Source organism: Leptodactylus fuscus, chromosome 3 (genome assembly GCF_031893055.1).
Source record: "Leptodactylus fuscus isolate aLepFus1 chromosome 3, aLepFus1.hap2, whole genome shotgun sequence".
In the NCBI taxonomy this organism is placed as follows: Eukaryota; Metazoa; Chordata; class Amphibia; order Anura; family Leptodactylidae; genus Leptodactylus; species Leptodactylus fuscus.
In genome coordinates this window covers 120,595,701-120,614,886 of record NC_134267.1, presented here as the reverse complement: position 1 = coordinate 120,614,886, position 19,186 = coordinate 120,595,701, and the positions used below count along the sequence as shown (strand labels likewise).

Below are 19,186 nucleotides of genomic sequence, written 5' to 3'. Positions count from 1 at the left end.
TGTTCACCCCTACATGCAAATTATTATTTCCTCAGGATGATGGCATCTACCAGCAGGACAATGCGACGTGTCATAAAGCTCGCAGAGGAGCAGCAGGATGAGTATTTTTCATTGGCAGTCTTACCCATTATATTACTATTAAGTATATTTACTATTAAGTACATTACTATTATCATATATTTTATCTCTTGGGCAAAAATACATAACCTTACATTTGTATACATTGTAATGTAATATTCTACTATCCTCCTAATCTTTCATTACCTTACAGAGTTTAGTATCATCTGCAAACCCTGCTCTGTAAACCCTCTACCAGGTCAAGATTTTTAATTGGAGAGGACCCAATACTGACCCCTGTGGCACTCCACTGCTGACTGTGACCCAGTCTGAATATTTACCATTAGCAAGTACCCTCTGTTTTCTATCACTGAGCCAGTTGTGAACCCAAACCCAAATGTGGAAAGGAGTTTGTTACTCACAGAGCAGGAACTTGCTGAGGCAAGTGCAGAGGGGGATGGTAGTATGGAGGTACAGGAACATGACGCAGCTAGCTGGGTGACAGAAAGCAGTGGGGTAGAGGAAAGGGTGCCAGGGAGGTTAGTCCTGAACTGAACTGGCACACCCCAACAAGTTTGCTAAATTGGCAAATGAGGGGAATGTTAGTACAGGGGTAACACTGCTGCAGCATGACACTTCCTCTGACAGCCAGGGGATTGTCTGCTCCAGTAAGAAGGGGGATAGGAGAGCAGAGAAGACTAGATAGGTGCTGGTAGTGGGAGAATCAATTATTAGAGGAACTAACAGGGCAATCTGTCGCAAAGACTGGAATCATCAAAGGTTGTATTAGCTTCCAGGTGCTTTGACACATTGCAGTTCAGGTTGACAGATTACTAGATGGAACAAACTGGTGTGGATGCAGCTGTCATGGTGCACGTTGGCAAAAATGACAAATCTAGAGGTAGGTGGACAGTCCTTAAACTGATTTCAGGGATCAAGGATTGTTTAAACAAGGAACAGGCAGAGGGTAATAATAGATTTAGAGGGCAAAATAGTGTAGATAAGGATAAACACTAGTGTTGAGCGAGTAGTATTGGATTGAATACCTCACCGGCATAGGAATGCGTGTAATCGGCCGAACACCAAGGGGTTAAACGCATCGAATATTCGAAGCGTTTAACCCCTTCGTGTTTGTCCAATTACATTGATTTCAAAGGGAGCCTGGATCGTATACGTCGCGTTATTTTGCGGCCGTGATTTTGCCAGGTCACGCGGCACGTTACTCCATGTGAATATACCCTAACAAGGGAAAACCTCTACTCCTAGAGTAAAGAACATTATACCAGCAAAATAGACAGATATTTTTGACGGTAAAGTAGTGGGGAAATTCATTGCGTAAGTTCAAGGAGGGCCTGAATGTATTATTTTTTTGCAATGGAAAAATATTACAGGTTTTAGATTTTAGTAAAGACAGGTTGACCAGGGTTTGATACGGATGGCCAGATTTGGAGTGAGGTAGAAGTTTTTCCCTCTATAGTTCATGGGGTTCTTTGCCTTCGTCTGGATTAACACTGTAGGGTTATAGGTTGGACTTGATGAACCCATGTCTTGATCCAACCACATCTACTATTTAAAACTATTTTTTTTAAAAACACAGGTAATTTTGTGATGATGCATTCCCTTTAAAGTAATTAACAAAAAGCTTTAACGTCTTCTAGTCTTACATTTTGATATTTGAAGAGACCTGATAGGAATTAGTTAATTTATACCATAAAACTCTAATTATTTAGCTGCTTCTATTTTGCTCCCGCTGAGCATCTGGACTTGCAGTAAGTCAGAAGTCTAAACAGCATGTGAAGGGCAGCCAAAGAGCACAAGCTGTGTACGGCCGGTCACCACAAAGCACACAAGCTCCTTTTCATCTCTGCTTAAATGTTCTTGCTCAGTGTAGGTTTAATCATGTACATATTTTATTACAAGGGGACAGTAATTGTTCCATATGTATGCTAATATTTCCCAAAAGGAACTGGGTTGTTAGACAAGACTGTATGGTTTTTTTAAGCTTTGCTACAAGCCCTCCTTTTTAGTAAAATAATTCATGTAAAATGTCTATAAAAAATACATTGGGCACAGAGAGATATTGCTGATATTGGTGTTGTATATGGGTGCTGGGGTATAAAATCTCACGATTTAAGGTTGTACTTGTAGGCATTTGCATGGAATTTTATTTATTGTAATGTGTAATGTTTTTTATGAGCCTTTAATTAAACTATGCTGTAGGTTTCTGTACAGACTCTCCTTAGCAAACACTTAAAGGGGTTGTCTAGTTTCAGACAAGTATGTTAATGTTTGTATAATGACAAGTTATACAATTTTCCAATGAATTTTCTGTATCAATTCCTCTCAGTTTTCTAGATCTCTGTTTGCTGTCATTAATTTTGTTACTTCTAGTAGATAAAAATCAGTTCATGGTCATGTGATGTATAGTTCAGGTGATACTCACGTTATTAGTCGAGATGAGCAAACACTAAAATGTCCGAGGTTCGAAATCCGATTCGAACAGCTGCACACTATTCGGCTGTTCAAACGGATTTTGAACCCCATTATAGTCTATGGGGGAAATGCTCATTTCAGGGGTAGGCAAAATTTGATACAATTATACTTACCAAGTCCACGAGTGACGGTCGGGCTGCATTCCCCTTGAAGTCTTCTCCCGGCGCAGCGCCCCCGCGGCGTCTTCCAGCTGGAATTCACTCTGCCTAGGCATCGGGGGACATGCGGGACTGCGCATGCACGATCGGCTCTGCCCGGCCTGACGCCTGAGCAGAGCCGACTGCGCATGCAAGGGCATGCCCGCACCTGCGCAGTCGGCCCTGCCTAGGCTGGATGCCTAGGCAGAGTGAATTCCACCCGGAAGAAGACACGGTGATGCAGCACGGAGAAGACTTCGGAAAGGTAAGAGAAGAACCAGCGTTGATTGGCATAATGTATAGCATTCTGCCAATCAATGCTGGTTCTGCATCGAACCTTAAACTTCGAACAGCTAGTAGTGTTCGATCGAGTATGAGTATTTCGAATACTGTAGTATTCGATCGAACACCTACTCGATCGAACACTACTCGCTCATCTCTAGTTATTAGGCAGATGCCAGTGACTACCTGGTAATGAGCATCACATGACCATGAACAGTATATTACATGCACATGGATGGATATTTATGCACTGGAAGTAAGCACAATGAATAACAGAAAGGAGAAAACTGTGATGAAATGATACAGAAAGTATATAGGAAATTTGTATATCTTTTCATTATACAAACACTGACATCTGTTTCTCAATATTTGTCTCAAAGTGGACAACCCCTTTAAAGCATTGGTGGGGAGAGCCTTTATATATTATGGCATCTAAAAGGTTCTAACAATATTATTATTTATTTTACTTTTATAGCATCGACTTATTCTGCAAAGCTTTACAGACATAGTCATGGGGCGTTCACACTGGTGTCCGTCCGTCGTGATTTCACCTTATTATCAGAAAAACAGATTGGGAACGGTTTGCTAACCGTCTGTTTAAAAACGCATTCACTGCAATGGGTTTTTAAAGCAATCCGCCGGTGTCTGTTTGCATCCTCTCCGCTATGAATCTGCATTTTTTTGGATGGACACATAGTCTTTCATGTCTGACTTTGGTCTCTATCCAAAACAGCGGATTCACAGCGGCGAGTTGTGCAAGGCAATAATGCTAACCATTATTATTAATGTATTACTAACAATAGCTTAATTTTAATCTGTTGTAGTCTGCAAAGTAAAAGAGTAAAAGTTTTCATTAATGTGAAAACCACTTTGTTATGCCATGCTAGAGTTAGAGATACATCACTAATGCCACAGTACACCTTATAAGTCACCCTATAAGAAAACTTAAATTTTAATAAACATATGTCAAAAAATCCCAAAAGTATATAAACTCAGATACAACTAATATATTGAACTTTCTTCTAGGAGTAGTCATTTCACATTTATAAGCACTGGTTGTTGTTCAGATGATTACTGGTTCCGTAACAACCCCGCAACATGTTCTGCCGTTACCCAGCACCCATAGATTAATATAGACAACCATGGATGTTAACATTAACCACTTTAGGCTAAGGCCCCATGTTCCAGAAAAGCAGCTTTTTATTGTTGCAGATTTTTCTGTGGTTTTTTAAACAAATCCAGGAGTAGCTATAAAAAGAATAGGAAATATAAAGGAATATCGCCCCCATCACCCTTTTGACCCCCAGCGATAACATTGTGGGTTCTGAAGTGTTGCCATGACAGCCGGGAGGTCAGGCCATAGCCTCCTGACTACCTATGCACAGTTCCCATAGGAACTAATGTGCAATGTTCTGCAATACTATTGATTGCGCCGAGATCCCAGCTTTAAGTCCCCTTGTGGGACAGGTAAAAAGTGAAAAACACACAAATACAAAGTAAAAACACACAAAAATAAACAAATGACAAAAATATAATGTAAACAAAAATAGAATAGGTAAAGTGTTTTATTTTTTTCACTTCCCCGAGCCTAATTAAAAAATAAAATTAAAGCCTGGACAACCTTGTGCACAAAACATTTGCAAACTAAAATGATTCTATTTAACCCACTTCTAAACATAGAGAAGGTAACCAGTATATTTACATGCTAGAAAACCTGTGTGCTTTGTATATCCACTTTTAAGATACATGTAAGTACCCTATTAGGACATATAGATGGAACAGAGTGTGGTTCTTTGCGTGGGGATCTTCCTTCTAGTAGTCAACAGGCCTAGTTCTTCTACGTCTACCATGAACATTTTTCCAGATTACTCTTCGTTCACATCTGTGTTTGGCATGGGGACCCCCGAACAGAATACAGAACGCAACTGCAAGCAGCATGCAGTAAAAGCACAGACTTCATAGACTATAATGGGGTCCATGTGCTTGCCGCGCACTGCCCACACAAATCATGTGACTGCCCACACAAATCATGTGGACAGGAAACTAGATTGTGAACTACTTTCCTGTCCACGATCTCTGCGGAGATCTGGCGGCAAGCACACGGACCCCGTTATAGTCTATGTGGTCCATGTGCTTTCACTGGCACACTGCTTGCAGTTGCGTTCAGTATTCCGTTCGGGGGGTTCCTCATGCAGACTCCCCCCAGAGGGAGTCCCTTTACCATACCATCATGGAACTTTAACATCAACTGAAGATGTCCAAGCTAGATTTGTGCAATAATCAATTGTGTTCTTACAGTGTATGCCTTTATGGGCACACCACGGAACTGGAGCTCACACTGTTCTTACAATAGGACCTTTAGTTGTTCTTGCCCCCTCAATTATACAGTTACCCCTGTCTATTCCCATAAATATTTCAATTGTTTTACTGTTCTTTGTTGCTTTGCTTCATAGACATCATTCCACTTCATTTTTAACCCCTCCTTAGTTCCAAATAAATCAGCGCAGTCTCAGCTTTATATCTTTGGACTACCCAACTAGGAAGCACAATTCACATTACATTCCGTGTAATTTCTGCTATACTCTTGAAAAACACTTTCTATCTTTCTATCTATTTTGCATGTGTATGGCTATTATATATACTATAGTAATGGTACATAAGCTACACATCTTAGACAGTGAGTGGCACTAAACTCAAATCACTGTGGAAGGCATTATTTAATGGCTGTGCAGTTGCCCATTGGCTGCTGTGAATAATGTCTGGTTCTCTATGATCTATGACTGAATCTATTATGGAGAGATTGGGAATGATCTAGAATCTTTATGGCAGCACCTCACTTGATATACTTACACGTGCCTGGTATTATAAGTATAAAATTTATGGCTAGAAATGCTATATGGGAACTTGGTTCGATTGTGAATATGATGAAGGTACAGTATATTGTACATTGCTATATGGTAGTGAATAGGGCTGGTAATGCAACTATACAGTATTTTTTGTGGTTATATGTGTGTGAAATTCAGAGCGGAAGATACAGAGCCTAGCATACTGGATCACAGAGGAATGGAAGAGTGAGGTTTATTTCATAAAGAACCAAATTTAAGAACCAGAATAAATAGTCACTAAACTTTTTTAACAAGCTTTTCATAAATCAATAGTACATACAAGCTAATATATGAAACTCTTATAATGGCAAAATGTCTTTCTCCATTTATCAGAATCTTTTATTTACATCATACTGTGCAAAGCAGAGACACACAGGCACAATGCTGCAGCTAATATTAAGTTTTCTATCCCACCCCAAGTTCTTTACTCACAACAACATTGGTTGTTGCTTCTATATAATACAGATAGATAGATAGATAGATAGATAGATAGATAGATAGATAGATAGGTAAAACGTGTAGCTGCCCTGGGAGAACAAAATTAGAAACAAAGTCTAAAGATGCCTTAAGATTACTAAAATATTATGTATCTATCAGTATTTATCAAAGGTCTACTACTGTGTAGTTAGCACTATTATGATTATTTATATATTTCAATAATCTTCTCATAATCATACTCAAAGAGAACCTTCCATGGATTTGGGCACATGCGGTGTTATATACCGCTGGAAAGCCGACATTGCACTGAATTCAGCGCACTGTCGGCTTTCCCGATCTGTGCCCCAGGTGAAGAGCTATCGGTCCCGGTACCGTAGCTTTTCACAGTCAGAAGGGCGTTTCTGACACTCTGTCAGGAACGTCCTTCTGCACAGCAGTGCCAATAGCGCTGTACAGTGTGAGCGGGGAGGAACGCCCCCCCCCTCCTGATAATGCTCCTCTATGGACGAGTACTGTGAGCAGAGGGAGGGGGCGTTCCTCCCCGCTCACACTGCACAGCGCTATTGGCACTGCTGTGCAGAAGGACGTTCCTGACAGAGTGTTAGAAACTCCCTTCTGACTGTGAAGAGCTACAGTAGCACAGAATTCAGCGCACTGTCGGCTTTCCAGCGGTATATAACACCGCTGGAAGGCAGTCCTCTTTAACTGCCTCCCATGGAGGATAGAAAACAGTTACAGTATATGGTAAGACATGCCATTTATGAGCAAAAAATATAGAATTTTAATAGTGGATCTTGATGCTGATTTTTACAGGGAAATGACTGGAAAATACACATAATCATATATTTAGGGAAAAAATAAACAAACTTTGGCAGTTTATGCATATATATATATATAGTGTATTTTTAGCTCCATTTTTATAACACTAGTCTAGCTGATTGTCAAGTGTTGTTGTAGTGAATGAGTAACAGAAAGAGAAGAGGTGTAGAGGGCAAAATTAAATTAACAGCTCGAATCCTCGTGAATCCTATCCCTAAATATATAACATGTATATCATATATCTCAATCCATCTATTTATCTATCTCTCTAAATATAGATATTCATTGAGCAGACTGAATTAAATTCTGTTATAAAATGGTCTTGTTTCTGTCTTCTGAATTGACTGCAACTCCCTTGCCTTCTTGACCAGCTGATAAGGACAGAGCAGTGGTCGTCATGGACACAAAGTCCTACATTAAGGAAATCAATTGTCAGTTATCTGATGTTTCAGTCTATAGAAGATGCTGGTATTATAAAAAATATGCTGGTATTATTGATGAAGACTTAAACACTTTCTGTTGGTCACATAACTTAGCACTCCTGTCCTATTTGTGTTACCGAAAATACACAATCTTTGATTGATTTACCTTGGCGTCCAATTGTTTCAAGTTCAGAATCTATTTTCAGTAACGTTGCCACACTGCTTGATAAGATTTCGAGACCATTTGCGATTAGGACTGATGTATTATGGAAAATAATGATTTTCTCCTAAAACTTTATGAGGTGGAATTATTCACACAGAGAACAATTGTGCTGACCTTATATGACAATGTGACTCTATATTCCTCAATTGAACACACAAGAGGTCTACAGGTGGTCAATACTTCTTTAAGGGAATGTAGAAAAAATATATATATATTTTGGCATTACTAGAGGATTTATTTACACATAACTAGAGATGAGCGAGTAGTACTACGGTACTTCGGTATTCGAAATACTCCTACTCGATCGAGTACCACTCGCTATTCGAATGGAAAAGTTCAATGCAAAACCAGCATTGATTGACCGAATGCTATACAGTCGGCCAATCAACGCTGGTTCTTCTCCTACCTTTAGAAGTCTTCTCCGTGCAGCTTCCCCGCGGCGTCTTCCGGCTCTGAATTCACTCTGCCAGGCATCGGGCCTGGGCAGAGCCGACTGCGCATGTCCGCTTGTAGTGCAGGCATGAGCAGTCGGCTCTGTCCAGGCCCGATGCCTGGCAGAGTGAATTCAGAGCCGGAAGACGCCGCGGGGACGCTGCACGGAGAAGACTTCTCAGAGGATCCAGCCCGACCCTCACTCGTGGACTTGGTAAGTATAATTTGATTGAATGTTGCCTACCCTGAAACGAGCATTTTCCCCCCATAGACTATAATAGGGTTCGATATTCGATTCGAGTAGTCAAATATTGAGGGGCTACTCGAAACGAATATCGAACCTCGAACATTTTACTGTTCGCTCATCTCTATACATAACTATTTCATGTTTGGTGACAATTTTTACATTCAAAACCAGGGGATCACTAAGAGCTCAAATGTGGAGTCTACATATGCAAATATTTATATGCATGCATCTATGTAGTCCACCCCTACAGAAATGTCCTGAGATGGCGGCAGTACTTAGATGATATTTTTCATATTTGAAAATGGAGAGAAGATACACTGTTGTTGTTCTATGAGTACAATTCATCCTACAGTTATAGTTACTATGGTACATGATATCGGAGAGATACACTTTTTGGATGTCTGGATTTAATGGGATGGAACATCAATTTCTGCTACCTTGTATTCTAACTTTACTTATGTCAATAATATCTTTTCTTTTAATAGAAATCACTCCATAGGGATTATTAGCAGTCTACTAATAGAGCAACTGATGAAGGTGAAAAGGATCGTTAGTGACCATGACTAATTAGGTGACACCCTGGATGTGATGAAAGGGAAATCCATATCAAGGGGTTAAAGTCAGACGCTTACTGTTTGTTTCAACATTTAATCAGCATAGTAAAAAGATAGCTAGTATAATTCGAAAACACTAGACAATATTGGAACGCTGTATTCCTAATGTTCATGAACTACACTGCCCTCCTCTTTTCTCGTACTGTAAAATCACCAAGCTTACATGACGAATTACTGAGGTTGGATCTGGGTTCAAGTAAGAGATATGTGCAGACATATTTATCCAAACCATACTTGGGCTATTCTCCTTATTTGGGGTGCATAAACGGTTCATTGATGAACAAAGGACCTTGTTTTGTACACCCTAGAACTAATACAAGTTTTCAAATTCGTAATTTTCTGATCTGCAACTCTGATCTTCTTATATATGTTATCCATTGACTGTGTCATATCCTTTATATTGGTGAGTTTTCACTGGATTTAAAATCCAGACTTACTCAACACTGACATTCCATCAAGAAGAAAGAACTTGTCCTATAAGCTCCAAAACCAGGCATACAGAAAAATAGCTTAAAGAGGAACTTTCACCACCTCTAAGTCCACAAGTCCAGCTCTTTACATCATTTAATAGTTGCTGCTCTACTAATTCTGGCACAGTTGTCATGTTTTCTCTAGCCCCCTATAGTCCTAAGCGATCAGTACTATTAGTTTTTTTATGTTTGATATACTATTTATGCTCTGCACTGTGAGGGGGGGGGGGGGGGTGCCGTCAGGCAGGATCAGGCAAGGGGGTGTGATTCTGAGCTCTGACACTGCCTCTAATTGGAGCTCTGAGTCAAGCCCCCCCTGCTTGACACTGCCCTTCTGACATTACAGAAGTTAAATAGCACATCAGGCACCAAAACTAACTGCACTTGTTGCTTGAGAATGGTGGGGGGATCAAAAAAAATTCTGAAAGTGCTGGAATCAGTGGAGCAACATCTATTAACTGATGTGAAGAACTTGAATTGGTGGAGGATAATTTTGGATAATTGTCCATATTACACCATTCAGGTTGGGAGGAGATCGTACTAAGTTTCTAAAACTTAGAGATTTGAAGTGGATTTATTGCCTTGACACGTTGCAACTAAATGATCTAAACATGGAGTTTACAATGAGTGATGTAATATAGATGGACAATAGGGAAAACTTGCCCCCAGAATCTTTGCAATTCTGCTATACATTCCTTATTGATGTACTGATGATAGTTATATTTATACATAAAAAATTTTTCTAGAAGTTCTAAATGTTTTATATATTTTATATTAGTAAATAGTGCCCATATTGAACTTTTTGTTATAATTCTTAATTGCCTCCTGTAAGAGTGGGTTATAATCAACTAATAATTTTTCTAATGAAATTCAGAGGTGAATTATGTGCTAATGTTCCACTTTAGGTCTCAGTGTGCAGCTGTCTTTAAAACAAGGGAGTTTTCACATATACAGCTCTATGCAGTGGCGTAACTACCGCCATAGCAGCAGAGGCAGCTGCCACAGGGCCCAGGACATTAGGGGCCTGGTGACAGCCACTACAGCTGCTATCATTATACTCGGGGGTCTTTTCGGATCCCCGCGTATAATGATTGGCAGACCGGGAGAGGTAAGAAACATAAAAAACACTGTTACATACCTCTCCATGATCCTGCCAGGCTTCCTTCCTAGTCTTCTGACGTCACATGAACCTGGCCTGCGACCCGGGTCATGTGACGTCCAACGTCATTGAAGAAGAACGGCAGTGGAGGCAGACAGCGTAGGAGCCGGGGGACAGGTAAGAAACAGTAATTTTTATGTTTTTATCCCCCGGGTCTCTGATTATTATACTCTGGGGTCTGAAAAGATAATACTGTGTGCAGGGGCCACTATGGGGGATAATACTGTGTGCAGGGGCCACTAAGGGACATAATACTGTGTGCAGGGGCCACTATGGGGGATAATACTGTGTGCAGGGGCAACTATGGGGGATAATACTGTGTGAAGGGGCCACTATGGGGCATAATAGAGCGTACAGGAATGCATAGGAGGGGGTCAGTCGAGGTGTTCGGCGTAGGTGTCGGTCGGGGGGAAGGAGCCATGTCAAAAGTTCACCACGGGGCCCTGCCAATCCTAGTTACGCCACTGGCTCTATGGGTTGTCATATACAGATCAGTGATGCTTGTCTTCTTCTTTCTGCTGTAGAACAAGAATATCATTGGTTGTATTGGCCCAATAACAGCATTGGTCCTACCCTGATAAATAGATATGACTCGGTCTCTTTTGTATAAAGTAGCAATGGCTGAAGGTACTAACATTATGGTGTTACATGCTCCCAACTATGTCGGGCATCTGCTCTAATTTTGTTATGGTGTAGGAGATAGGCACACTGGTTACCTATACAAAGATGGCTGCGCTATCCCTCAATACACCAAGTGCATATGTGCACTTTCTCACATGGCAGGCTCTGACTGGGATGCGTGGTTAAGTCTGATAGATGCTGGGCTGCACTTGTAAGCACAATGTACATATTCTGGATTTTTACATTATTGTTTCATCATTAATTATGTTTGGATACTATATATACCTTCACTTGTACACCATCTCATTGCTTGTAAAAGGCTCAAGTGTTTTAGCTGAAGTGTCGCTGGTATGAGGCAATCAACTTCCTTCACTTTGTTTACCCCTATCCAGTGGGTAAGGGGCTCTAACACCTTAATGGCAGCTTCCTACTTCCTATAAGATTTTGGATAAATGCTAAAGGACTTCATAACTAACATATACTGGTGAATTGTTAGAGAGACATAAGGGGCCCATAACTGCTCTTACACAGTGCTCTCAGGGTCAGGGGACAATTGTACACATCACATACAGTGCTCTCAGCGATAGATAGATAGATAGATAGATAGATAGATAGATAGATAGATAGATAGATAGATAGGGTAGATAGGTAGAGTCCAATCACAGTTTTCTGGATCTTGATAGCTATGAACCCACAAATTTAGCACCACAACATTTGTTATATATACTATCACTACTACATGACCAAATATTTGAATATCAGAGACCATGTTATTTATGTGTGTTCAATATACTGTACTATCTAATAACATTTTGTATAATCATTGATGTATTGCAGATTGGAAATACTATCAACGACCTAAAAATGGAAAAATACAGCTTCTGATAAAAACAGAAATGTGTTAAGGACCATGATGAAACCTAATATGCTATGCTAATGGCTCCATTAAATGGCTGATTGGTATGTAAAGGAGCAGTTAACTGAGAACACATGCCACTTATACAGCACAGATCTATAGAGAACTTGCACCCTATAAATCATTAGTGTCTCTGCATACATTTTCAACGTGGGCATCAGCCAGGAAAGATCCATGATAGTTGAAGGCATCGCTAATATGCCTAATTAGGTGATGGCAAATTACGTATAAATACCTATATAATATATGTTTCTGTTTTACTAATATATTGAATAATAATAGATTATATCTATAAAATGTTTGCTTCTGATATAAAATATGCTTGTATAAGAGTCTTTGTTTAGTCTCTATTTTATTATTTGATGGAAGAAGAATGGTGGAATCAAATGGCTGTTTCTATTGCTTTAGAGTGATTTAAGATTTTAGCTCCAGGTCAAGGGCAATGCTTTGTCTGCATGATAAACCATACATGAAAACATACATAGAGAGTATGTACAGTAGCCGGCTCCCTTGGTGCAGAGCATTGTAATTATTGAACAGATACTTAATCCCTTGTTTCCTGCATGTGAGGTCTAGGTGTTTTATTACTATGACTACATAACATGCAGATAGAACCTACCATGTAATCTACTTGTCTATCTATCTATCTATCTATCTATCTATCTATCTATCTATCTATCTATCATTCAGTTTCATACATTTGTCATAGTAGGTCTTGTGAATATCTTCAGAATTTCATTGGTTTAGAAGTACCATCATGATATCCTCATAGCTCAAGTCACAACAAACAAACAAGGGAGCAATTTCGGTGATTATAAACAAAAATATTGATAATTAAAAATTCATGTCATACTCATTATTGTATTTCTTCTAACAGCAAGATAATAGCTCACACCCACTATGTGTACTCTTCAGTCTTCCCGTAGGCATTGTCATGACACAATCCACAGGGACTATTACTGCTTATCCTTCTTCTGGCAGTCTCAAAACAATGTGTAAATTATAGTGATCAAGAAGTGTTTCAATAAATAAGCAAGCTATAGCAGATAGGTAAGATATAAAAGTAGATATACCATACCGCCACCTATACATACAAGTGCTCCTAAAGAAAAAAAATGCGCCTAGCTTTGACAAAATACTCCACATAGGAAGAGATTTGTTATTGCATTTATTAGATTATGATAATGGAGCCCTCAATATCTAGATTTCGAATGTGTTTTCTTTCTTGCTTTTGTATTCTCCATTTGTAATACACTATCAAATGTGACATTGCTATTAAATAAGAATAATAAAAATAATATTATTTTATGTTATGCTTATAATGAAGTAGTATCACCTCCTCTAGGATAAGACTGAATTGCTACAAGTAACCAGATGTAGCAGAGCCCAGTTTGCTGTTTACTTTATATGACAGTGCGTTGGCTATGGTTTTACATAGGGCTGGTGGAAAACTAAACACATCATGTTACCGTAGGGAGTTATGACAAGAACTAAATGGTAATGGACATATTTAGCACGAATAGTGAATAGTTTTTGCAGTATTCATGCAGCTTTCAGTAAGTTACCATTATATATAAACTAACATCCCTATACCTATGTAAGTAAAATAGATTTTACTGCCATCAGTTAAGTTCTCTGCATACTTAACACTATAACATTTCCAGATCCTAAGTGCAATGGATAGAAGTCCAGCACTCAATGCATCATCTATATAAGTGAATTAAAAACCAATAACAAATATAAATTGATACGAGCTTTAAAGACTCACATATGAAACAATTTACCAGTCTGAACAGCTATTGCATTTAGGAAGCTGGAAAGCCATAGCCTGATGTTTTATGTCATATAACTTTGTGTACTGCGGGCACCTGTCAGCTTCCTGGTTATATATTGTAAAAGGTTCCCATTTTATTATAGTTATACAGATTTTTATAGTCTGCCAGTGAGATATTGTGCCCTGTCAGTATAGATACAGGTCAACAGGACTTTTAGCAACTAGTTTTATTGGATGGTGGTGCTTAGACATGTTTAAAGAGACCATACATAGGTAATCTCCCAAGTCATACTTAAAGGCCCATAATCTACTGAAATATAATTCCCTGGGTAGGTCATTATGGAGTACATTTACACCCATGTGACCATGTAGCTAACATAGACTCAAAGGATTATACTGTATGGCAAGTTTACAACATAAAAAAAATCAGTAAAACCCTGAACCATATAATCATATTAGGTAAGACAAGCGCTATGCAAAAACATCCCTTCCCCCTCTGCAGAAATCCAACATTTGTTGTAGCAGTAGATGATAAAGTGAGCCTTTGCAGATATATGTCTAACTAGACTACACCAGCTGCACCATTTCTCGACATGTTATGTAAAACACTAATTATCACGTTACAAATGCACAAACAACAAAAACATACTGTGCTGCAGATGATCAGCACATCACGCTATAAGTTACTGTATACAGGATGCACAACAATGATAATACATACATTATATATCAGATTTATGCTGCAGAGCATCAGATGCTGCAAAACATTGCAAGGTGGTGTTGATAGTGTTTAGATAATTCAGTCCATCTTGTCTTTAGGTGGCATAGCAATATAAGGAATGGCTAATACTATGGATCATCACCACCACCAGCAAAGCGAATAGATAATGCAAAATGTATTATTGTACATGGATACCTGTATTAAGTGAGCAGATGTCATATGTGATATTTCAGCCTCATGTGTGATATCATGTTACATAAAATACCAAACCTCATTATCACATTATCATTAGTGAATCCATTGTATCAATTTAACATCATCATGAGAGTATCATTTATTTTGTAGGGTTTTAAGTCATTTATTTTCTGAAGGAATTATTATGGATCACATATCAAGTTAAATCAGTAGACTATACATCATTCAATATAAACCATGGATAGCAAGGCAAATAAAAAAATTACTCTGTGTAATGTATAGGGAAGCAATGAGGATGTTGTACAAAAAGAAAACTTTATAATGCATTGTTTCCATAGTACATGGAACAAGAGAAGGACCAATGAAGTCTCTGCTTTACATGTATACGGTTAACTTCAATACTGTACTGTATTAACCCTTATATATTATATCAAATTAATAAGTACAATTCAGAAAATCTAAGAAATCAGGTAAATATAGCTAAATGTATTATGCCACTATAGATGCATGCAATTACACGGAAAAGAATCCAGTGAGTCGTGACTCCACAGTAAACATACATATGGAAAAAGATATCGGATAACATACATTCTAGATATGTTCTTCATTGACTTCCACTATATATGCCTGCTTCTAAATCTTAAACCCCAACCCTGCCAGAACCCAGCCCCACAGCAATGATCAAAACATTTCTGTCAGTTCTCAGCTTGTAGAGGTGTGAATAGGATGAACTCTCCAGACTTCACAGTGGAAGCAAGACTCCTTTCTTAAACCTCCCATTCACCAGTTACCAACAGATGCCCAACTGAGACATTTCAGCGAAATCTACAATATTCCAATCTGGCAGAAGGAAAACATGCCAAACTCAAATGTTTGCTAGGACTGCACTGGGTGGCTCAGTGTGCTCTATGCAGATTAGGGATTAAACATATCATAGTAAATTGGAACCTTAAATGTGACAAGATTTACATTATTCCTTGCAATCCACATATGACCATAATAATGGTATTTTGTGCTCAGGTGTCTGCAGTTCTTTCTGTTGTGTTGTCCTTGACTCTTCATGTGCCATGTTAATAATGCATGATATCTAACCCAGACTGTCTTTTCTGAGAATTAACCCAAAATCTACTCAAGATCCTATATTGCGTTCTAGGTTAATGGTTATAAAACATATAACACACAACACATAAATATTCTTCTCACCTTCATAATACTAGATATTAAGCAATATTGTATAAACTAGCTAAACAATGCTGAATTAATATCACGGATTTAACTTACATAACAGATATAACCAATTCCCAAATATATAAATCAATTTCTAGACAGATGGCTAGATGGGAAGAGTGAAGTAAAGGATGAGACACCCAGAAAGAAATCCTTCCCAGACGGAAGAAATCTAGTGATATATCTCTTTTATCTAATATTTATCAGCTCATTTTCACCCATCTCTGCTGCTGGTGGCGATGTGGTTGCTTTTTTTCATTGAGCTAAATAGAATTTCAAAATGAAAAACATCTGAAGTAAAAGTTTTTAATCTGTAACATCTTTTAGAAATGATGTAAGAATAATGGCAGATAAAGGATTCTCAAGCAGCAGCAGCACATGGATTTAGATCTTGTACAAGGATGGCAGGATGGATGCATCAACAAGCCAGCTCTTACCCCTGTTCACATGTCACAGTATGCAGCGGCTCTCCATGCACAAGGCTCCTGTTCTGAGGCTCCAGCACGGCTCTGAGGAACTTGTGCGCTGTCCACTAGTGTGGTGCTGATCTGTAAGGAAGTGTGCCCCGTACAAGTGGCTTAGTCTTAGTTATAGCCAGGCAGGCACCGACACCTTCATGGGTGAAGGCAAGAGATACCCGCAGCTCTGGAGAAGGGATGAGGCGTCGTTATCCACGTCATGGATCTGTTCTGGAGATCTTGCAGGAAGCCAGTACAGTCCAAGTCACAAGCACTGAGCTGTGGGATTGTCTGCTACTTACTGGCACAGGAATAAGAGTGCCTTGTGTCACTGACACTTGTCTCCCTGCCCCTGACTCCCTGCTACTTGTCTCTTGCTTGCTTGCTTGCAGCTGGCTTGCTCCCCTTTGCTCTGCTCTCTCCTCGCCTGCTTTGTGTTTTTCCTTTTGGTCCCAGTGCTCTCAGGTCCCATTTATCAAGCTGCTCTTCATCACGTGTTAATCTGTTTTAGTCCTGGCACCGTCACAGTCACAGGCTCAGACTGCAATACCAACTACAATGTGAGCTGTATGAAGACTGGAAGAAAAGCAAGCTCTCCAGTCACATACACAGTACACACCAGTAACACACCCATCCCAATGCAGCCTCCAGTAAGCACACAGAACATTTACAAGTTGTCAAATCCTTTCTAATGCAGAGGCACTATTCTAATCACAGTGTAGAGAGATGCCAACCAAGATAACTGGTGATGGCATAGATTCCTAGGAAAGTGACCCTTCTAGTGCATATGTAGCATAGCATACCCTCCATGTGTGCATTTGATCTGATCTTGATTTATTACTTCCCCAGTGTTATCACTCCCACACACCACTGACTGTGATGTACAAGTGTATCCTATAGTGATAACAGTCAACATACTGCACCCCTCCTCCAATGCTCCTTATACATACATTGAGGCAATGGAACTTTTCACAGACAGACTCTGAAATTAACTATTCACATAACTTCCAAAGCTAAAAAGTAATCTACAGATTTACATATAGCTCTCCTAGAACTCGATTTATCTACCAGCGGTATGTTTAGTTGTTGGTGTACTCCACTATAGCTTATATAGCTGGATATTTTTAACTCTTAAGTACTATACTATCATGCTGTTTATCATACACCAGTACAATAGACATATTATTATGATAGAAACCATGATAGTACTTAAGGGTTAAGAACATGTTTTTTGCAAAGGCTATATTACACTTGTTACGTGTCGAATATTCTTTTTGCACTGTTTCTCATATAAATAGTTTCCAGTGGTAAGTCAAGGCATTCGACATATTATTTTTCGAAAATATGAATCCACTGCAGGATTGTAGAAAACATTCATTGCTATATACACTTAAAAATAAAGTGAGAGCTTAGTGTTGCATCCTGTTTTCCTGTTTCCTGACCTATTCTTTTCATGACTGACATTTCATGACATTGGTCTAGATGGTCACCTAGTCTCTTAGAAAAATACTGCAAAAGAATTAGGCTGGCCCGATATAGATTTCTGCAATATGAACATTTCTACTCACCTCTTACCCAGTTCTATATTAAAACCCCTTTACGGTAACATGTATTTAATGTTACAGTTTACTAGAAGAATCACACAATCACACAATCACCTGCGTTCAGGTTTACATTATTTGGGTCTGCTTGGGGACTCGAAAAATGGAAGCCTAATCCACTTAAAAAGTGGTTACTCATGGAAATCCACAGAGCCCATCAACTAATGGGGTCTATTGGGTTTCAACCAGGTTTCTGCCCTGAAATGTGCCAAGAGAAAGGTCCTGCTTGCAGGACTTTTCTCTCCGCGTTTTTCAAGCGGATTCAGAGATGGAATCCCCAAACAAAGTGGGAGCGCTGGTGTGAATCGAGCCTTTGGTGTTACTAAGTTTCCAAAAAACTGATTCAGGTTGTCAGCGCAGTTTAAAGAGGACTTTTCATGTCCTCCTGCATATGTGGTTTTACATACTTCTACTTTTAGCAACGATCTCTGCCACCATCAGAAGGGCGTTCCTGACAGTCTAGTTGGGCTGTGAGGAATGCCTCTCCTGACAGTACTATCCATAGACTTGGGGGGTGTTCCTTACAGTTCAGCATCATTCCTGGTAAAGAACGCCCCTCTAACTCTACAGGGCTATGGACAAGTACCGTCAGGGAGGAGGTTCTTCACAGCTTACTGTCATCGCTAGGTGGTAAGAAACTCTCCCTCTGACAGTACAGAGCTATGGATGAGTACCGTCAGGGGGCATTGCTCACAGCTCAGCTAGACTGTTAGGAACGCCCTTCTGATGGTGGACAGAGATTGGTACCGATATCTTCATTCCAGAGGCACAGAACATGAAAGAAGAGTGTGTGTGCTGAATTCAGTACACTGTCAGCTTTCTAGCGGTATATAAAACAGCATGTTCAGAAGGACATAAAAGGTCTTCTTTAAGATACAGACAGCACAGATTCTTACATTCACCCAAAAGTTTCTTTGATCAATGTTTTGAGTCTCATGGATGTAGTACAAGCAATTTTGCAAAGAAAGCTAGCCAGTTTCACAAATTTGCATATT

General features: G+C 39.4%; 1 protein-coding gene across 2 annotated transcripts in view; it reads right to left on the bottom strand.

The window, feature by feature from the left end:
* Positions 1-17,391, bottom strand: part of CNR1 (cannabinoid receptor 1) — an 81,535-nt gene extending 64,144 nt beyond the window's left edge. For both annotated transcript variants that reach the window (XM_075268212.1, XM_075268213.1), the window contains exon 1: positions 16,570-17,391. The gene's annotated coding sequence lies outside the window, so the exon portion shown is untranslated. The remainder of the gene's footprint in view (positions 1-16,569) is intronic.
* Between the last annotated feature and the right edge of the window lie 1,795 nt (positions 17,392-19,186).